General features: G+C 49.3%; 11 non-coding genes across 11 annotated transcripts; all 11 read right to left on the reverse strand.

Moving 5' to 3' along the window:
* Window positions 1-169: 169 nt before the first annotated feature.
* Window positions 170-288, reverse strand: LOC115463836. The gene has a single exon (XR_003941117.1). It is a non-coding gene; the product is annotated as a 5S ribosomal RNA (ribosomal RNA).
* Window positions 289-514: 226 nt separating this feature from the next.
* Window positions 515-633, reverse strand: LOC115463969. Its single transcript, XR_003941221.1, has one exon. It is a non-coding gene; the product is annotated as a 5S ribosomal RNA (ribosomal RNA).
* A 226-nt stretch (window positions 634-859) lies between these two features.
* LOC115463858 lies at window positions 860-978 on the reverse strand. Its single transcript, XR_003941139.1, has one exon. It is a non-coding gene; the product is annotated as a 5S ribosomal RNA (ribosomal RNA).
* Window positions 979-1,212: 234 nt separating this feature from the next.
* Window positions 1,213-1,331, reverse strand: LOC115463797. Its single transcript, XR_003941082.1, has one exon. It is a non-coding gene; the product is annotated as a 5S ribosomal RNA (ribosomal RNA).
* A 234-nt stretch (window positions 1,332-1,565) lies between these two features.
* LOC115463802 lies at window positions 1,566-1,684 on the reverse strand. The gene has a single exon (XR_003941086.1). It is a non-coding gene; the product is annotated as a 5S ribosomal RNA (ribosomal RNA).
* Window positions 1,685-1,918: 234 nt separating this feature from the next.
* On the reverse strand, window positions 1,919-2,037 carry LOC115463907. Its single transcript, XR_003941168.1, has one exon. It is a non-coding gene; the product is annotated as a 5S ribosomal RNA (ribosomal RNA).
* Window positions 2,038-2,271: 234 nt separating this feature from the next.
* Window positions 2,272-2,390, reverse strand: LOC115463847. Its single transcript, XR_003941128.1, has one exon. It is a non-coding gene; the product is annotated as a 5S ribosomal RNA (ribosomal RNA).
* Window positions 2,391-2,616: 226 nt separating this feature from the next.
* LOC115463814 lies at window positions 2,617-2,735 on the reverse strand. Its single transcript, XR_003941097.1, has one exon. It is a non-coding gene; the product is annotated as a 5S ribosomal RNA (ribosomal RNA).
* Window positions 2,736-2,961: 226 nt separating this feature from the next.
* Window positions 2,962-3,080, reverse strand: LOC115463959. Its single transcript, XR_003941212.1, has one exon. It is a non-coding gene; the product is annotated as a 5S ribosomal RNA (ribosomal RNA).
* A 234-nt stretch (window positions 3,081-3,314) lies between these two features.
* Window positions 3,315-3,433, reverse strand: LOC115463954. The gene has a single exon (XR_003941209.1). It is a non-coding gene; the product is annotated as a 5S ribosomal RNA (ribosomal RNA).
* A 234-nt stretch (window positions 3,434-3,667) lies between these two features.
* LOC115463825 lies at window positions 3,668-3,786 on the reverse strand. The gene has a single exon (XR_003941107.1). It is a non-coding gene; the product is annotated as a 5S ribosomal RNA (ribosomal RNA).
* Window positions 3,787-5,695: the final 1,909 nt, after the last annotated feature.

Consider the following 5,695-nt stretch of genomic DNA (forward strand, 5'->3'; position numbering starts at 1 on the left):
GAGCTTCCAAACGCTAGGGTCACTGGTGGCATGGGGTTCAGGTGACGCACTGGCCTTTTGGGCTGAAACAAGACAACAAGACAGCCTACATCTTCGGTAGGCATGGCTTTTAAAAAGATGGGCAATGGTTAGTGAAAAGAAAAGATCGCCACCTGCTGCCAAGACAAAAAGCCTACAGCACCTGGTATTCCCAGGCGGTCTCCTGACCAAGTACTTGCCAGGCCCGACCCAGGTTAGCTTCTGAGATCAGACGGGATCAGGCGCATTCTGGGTGGTTTGGCCGTAGGCAAAGGGACAATCTTCTTTGTTCCTCTTAGCCTTGGTGTATAGCTTGTGGTGTGATGCAGGGCCCGGAGCTTCCAAACGCTAGGGTCACTGGTGGCATGGGGTTCAGGTGACGCACTGGCCTTTTGGGCTGAAACAAGACAGCCTACATCTTCGGTAGGCATGGCTTTTAAAAAGATGGGCAATGGTTAGTGAAAAGAAAAGATCGCCACCTGCTGCCAAGACAAAAAGCCTACAGCACCTGGTATTCCCAGGCGGTCTCCCGACCAAGTACTTGCCAGGCCCGACCCAGGTTAGCTTCTGAGATCAGACGGGATCAGGCGCATTCTGGGTGGTTTGGCCGTAGGTGAAGGGACAATCTTCTTTGTTCCTCTTAGCCTTGGTGTATAGCTTGTGGTGTGATGCAGGGCCCGGAGCTTCCAAACGCTAGGGTCACTGGTGGCATGGGGTTCAGGTGACGCACTGGCCTTTTGGGCTGAAACAAGACAGCCTACATCTTCGGTAGGCATGGCTTTTAAAAAGATGGGCAATGGTTAGTGAAAAGAAAAGATCGCCACCTGCTGCCAAGACAAAAAGCCTACAGCACGTGGTATTCCCAGGCGGTCTCCCGACCAAGTACTTGCCAGGCCCGACCCAGGTTAGCTTCTGAGATCAGACGGGATCAGGCGCATTCTGGGTGGTTTGGCCGTAGGCAAAGGGACAATCTTCTTTGTTCCTCTTAGCCTTGGTGTATAGCTTGTGGTGTGATGCAGGGCCCGGAGCTTCCAAACGCTAGGGTCACTGGTGGCATGGGGTTCAGGTGACGCACTGGCCTTTTGGGCTGAAACAAGACAACAAGACAGCCTACATCTTCGGTAGGCATGGCTTTTAAAAAGATGGGCAATGGTTAGTGAAAAGAAAAGATCGCCACCTGCTGCCAAGACAAAAAGCCTACAGCACCTGGTATTCCCAGGCGGTCTCCCGACCAAGTACTTGCCAGGCCCGACCCAGGTTAGCTTCTGAGATCAGACGGGATCAGGCGCATTCTGGGTGGTTTGGCCGTAGGCGAAGGGACAATCTTCTTTGTTCCTCTTAGCCTTGGTGTATAGCTTGTGGTGTGATGCAGGGCCCGGAGCTTCCAAACGCTAGGGTCACTGGTGGCATGGGGTTCAGGTGACGCACTGGTCTTTTGGGCTGAAACAAGACAACAAGACAGCCTACATCTTCGGTAGGCATGGCTTTTAAAAAGATGGGCAATGGTTAGTGAAAAGAAAAGATCGCCACCTGCTGCCAAGACAAAAAGCCTACAGCACCTGGTATTCCCAGGCGGTCTCCCGACCAAGTACTTGCCAGGCCCGACCCAGGTTAGCTTCTGAGATCAGACGGGATCAGGCGCATTCTGGGTGGTTTGGCCGTAGGTGAAGGGACAATCTTCTTTGTTCCTCTTAGCCTTGGTGTATAGCTTGTGGTGTGATGCAGGGCCCGGAGCTTCCAAACGCTAGGGTCACTGGTGGCATGGGGTTCAGGTGACGCACTGGCCTTTTGGGCTGAAACAAGACAACAAGACAGCCTACATCTTCGGTAGGCATGGCTTTTAAAAAGATGGGCAATGGTTAGTGAAAAGAAAAGATCGCCACCTGCTGCCAAGACAAAAAGCCTACAGCACCTGGTATTCCCAGGCGGTCTCCCGACCAAGTACTTGCCAGGCCCGACCCAGGTTAGCTTCTGAGATCAGACGGGATCAGGCGCATTCTGGGTGGTTTGGCCGTAGGCAAAGGGACAATCTTCTTTGTTCCTCTTAGCCTTGGTGTATAGCTTGTGGTGTGATGCAGGGCCCGGAGCTTCCAAACGCTAGGGTCACTGGTGGCATGGGGTTCAGGTGACGCACTGGCCTTTTGGGCTGAAACAAGACAACAAGACAGCCTACATCTTCGGTAGGCATGGCTTTTAAAAAGATGGGCAATGGTTAGTGAAAAGAAAAGATCGCCACCTGCTGCCAAGACAAAAAGCCTACAGCACCTGGTATTCCCAGGCGGTCTCCTGACCAAGTACTTGCCAGGCCCGACCCAGGTTAGCTTCTGAGATCAGACGGGATCAGGCGCATTCTGGGTGGTTTGGCCGTAGGCGAAGGGACAATCTTCTTTGTTCCTCTTAGCCTTGGTGTATAGCTTGTGGTGTGATGCAGGGCCCGGAGCTTCCAAACGCTAGGGTCACTGGTGGCATGGGGTTCAGGTGACGCACTGGCCTTTTGGGCTGAAACAAGACAGCCTACATCTTCGGTAGGCATGGCTTTTAAAAAGATGGGCAATGGTTAGTGAAAAGAAAAGATCGCCACCTGCTGCCAAGACAAAAAGCCTACAGCACCTGGTATTCCCAGGCGGTCTCCCGACCAAGTACTTGCCAGGCCCGACCCAGGTTAGCTTCTGAGATCAGACGGGATCAGGCGCATTCTGGGTGGTTTGGCCGTAGGTGAAGGGACAATCTTCTTTGTTCCTCTTAGCCTTGGTGTATAGCTTGTGGTGTGATGCAGGGCCCGGAGCTTCCAAACGCTAGGGTCACTGGTGGCATGGGGTTCAGGTGACGCACTGGCCTTTTGGGCTGAAACAAGACAGCCTACATCTTCGGTAGGCATGGCTTTTAAAAAGATGGGCAATGGTTAGTGAAAAGAAAAGATCGCCACCTGCTGCCAAGACAAAAAGCCTACAGCACGTGGTATTCCCAGGCGGTCTCCCAACCAAGTACTTGCCAGGCCCGACCCAGGTTAGCTTCTGAGATCAGACGGGATCAGGCGCATTCTGGGTGGTTTGGCCGTAGGCAAAGGGACAATCTTCTTTGTTCCTCTTAGCCTTGGTGTATAGCTTGTGGTGTGATGCAGGGCCCGGAGCTTCCAAACGCTAGGGTCACTGGTGGCATGGGGTTCAGGTGACGCACTGGCCTTTTGGGCTGAAACAAGACAACAAGACAGCCTACATCTTCGGTAGGCATGGCTTTTAAAAAGATGGGCAATGGTTAGTGAAAAGAAAAGATCGCCACCTGCTGCCAAGACAAAAAGCCTACAGCACCTGGTATTCCCAGGCGGTCTCCCGACCAAGTACTTGCCAGGCCCGACCCAGGTTAGCTTCTGAGATCAGACGGGATCAGGCGCATTCTGGGTGGTTTGGCCGTAGGCAAAGGGACAATCTTCTTTGTTCCTCTTAGCCTTGGTGTATAGCTTGTGGTGTGATGCAGGGCCCGGAGCTTCCAAACGCTAGGGTCACTGGTGGCATGGGGTTCAGGTGACGCACTGGTCTTTTGGGCTGAAACAAGACAACAAGACAGCCTACATCTTCGGTAGGCATGGCTTTTAAAAAGATGGGCAATGGTTAGTGAAAAGAAAAGATCGCCACCTGCTGCCAAGACAAAAAGCCTACAGCACCTGGTATTCCCAGGCGGTCTCCCGACCAAGTACTTGCCAGGCCCGACCCAGGTTAGCTTCTGAGATCAGACGGGATCAGGCGCATTCTGGGTGGTTTGGCCGTAGGTGAAGGGACAATCTTCTTTGTTCCTCTTAGCCTTGGTGTATAGCTTGTGGTGTGATGCAGGGCCCGGAGCTTCCAAACGCTAGGGTCACTGGTGGCATGGGGTTCAGGTGACGCACTGGCCTTTTGGGCTGAAACAAGACAGCCTACATCTTCGGTAGGCATGGCTTTTAAAAAGATGGGCAATGGTTAGTGGAGTGGAGAAAAAAAAAAAGTCTACTAGTATTGATTTTTGTCTTTTCTTACCAGTTAGAAATGAAAGTAAGCTTTATTGGGTTTGAACTCACAACCTTCTGTGTGTAAAGTAAGAGCTGAATCAGTGTACCACAGTAGAGGAGCTATTAAGGTTAATCTCTTTTTGTCTTTAGAAGTGAATCAAGCTAACTCTCCCCTTTGTGTTGCAGAGATTGGGCCTGTAAATTTTCTGCAATATTGTAGTAGGTCTTGCTACTAGTCTTGTATTTTTTAAAAATCCTTTTGCAGTTTTTGTTATTCCTTTGGTATATCTGTACTTAAATGTGATTGAGGCCTTTTGGTATAATTTTAATTTCATCTTGTTTTTTGAATTTTTTTTTTTTTTTTTACGTGGCCTCCACCTTTTGTTTCTTGTTATTACATGGAGTTAGAAGTCACTGATTTTGGATTTTTTTTTTTTTTTTGGTTCTGGAGTTTTTGGAACAACTGCCTATATTGTGTGTATGTTTCTGTGATGTGATGAAGTGTGATTACACAAGCTAACAGATATTAATCCCCAAATTGTCACTGATTTGTTTTGTAGTGTATTTTGCTTTTCTTCTTTGACGTATTTTGTTGGTTTTCTTTGTTAATCAGAAATTTCAGTATAGAAAGATCTTTACAGCAGTAATTTATGACAGTTTCTACCTGATTTTATTGTTGTAGAAATTGATGGGGGGTTTTTTCCTCTGTATTCTTTTTTTATTTTAATGCACTACTCTAATATTGATTGTTGTACATTGTGGGAGACACATAAGAAATAATACTAACATACAGTAACATAGTAAATGACGGCAGATAAAGACCTGAACGGTCCATCCAGTCTGCCCAACAAGATAAACTCATTTACATGGTATGTGATACTTTATATGTAGACCTGAGTTTGATTCAGGGGCGTAGCCAGACACCCAATTTTGGGTGGGCCTGGGCCCAAGATGGGTGGGCAGAAGAACTCTGCCCTGTCTCACAAGTGATTTTCTCTCTCTCTCTCTCTCTCTCGCTCTCTTGCATGCCTTATGGTCTCTCAAACATCCCCCCTCCCCCGCATACCTTTTAAATTGATTTTCACTGGCAGTGAGAAGCAACTAATACACACTGCTCGTGTTGGCCCCACAGCCTTCCCTGATGCAACTTCCTGTTTCCACATAGGTGGGAATACATCAGAGAGAAGGCTGTGGGGCCGGTGCAAGCAGTATGTATCAGTTGCTTCTCGCTGCTGTTTACAAGGTACGTAGGAGGGACAGCTGTTGGGAGTTTTCAGCTGGTGGGGCTTGGGGATCCCTTCCAGCCACATCATAGGTGTGCTGCTACTGGTTGGGCCTGAGCCCAAAGTGGGTGGGCCTGGGCCCACCCAGGCCCACCCTTGGCTACGCCACTGGTTTGATTTGTCCTTGCCTTTCTCAGGGCACAGACCGTAGAAGTCTGCTCAGCACTGTTCTTGTACTAAGTTCTAAAGCCAACATCGAAGCCCCTTAAAATTTACACTCCAGCCCATCCCTCTTTATTCTGTCAAGATCAGGGCATAGATTGTAGAAGTCTGCCCAGCTCCCGTTTTGTTTCCAATTACTGGTGTCACCACCCAATCCCCACTAAGATTCCACGGAACCATTCCTTCTAAACATGATTCCTTTGTGTTTATCCCACTTATGTTTGAATTCCATTACTGTTTTCATCTCCAC

This window comes from Microcaecilia unicolor, chromosome 2 (assembly GCF_901765095.1).
Source record: "Microcaecilia unicolor chromosome 2, aMicUni1.1, whole genome shotgun sequence".
In the NCBI taxonomy this organism is placed as follows: Eukaryota; Metazoa; Chordata; class Amphibia; order Gymnophiona; family Siphonopidae; genus Microcaecilia; species Microcaecilia unicolor.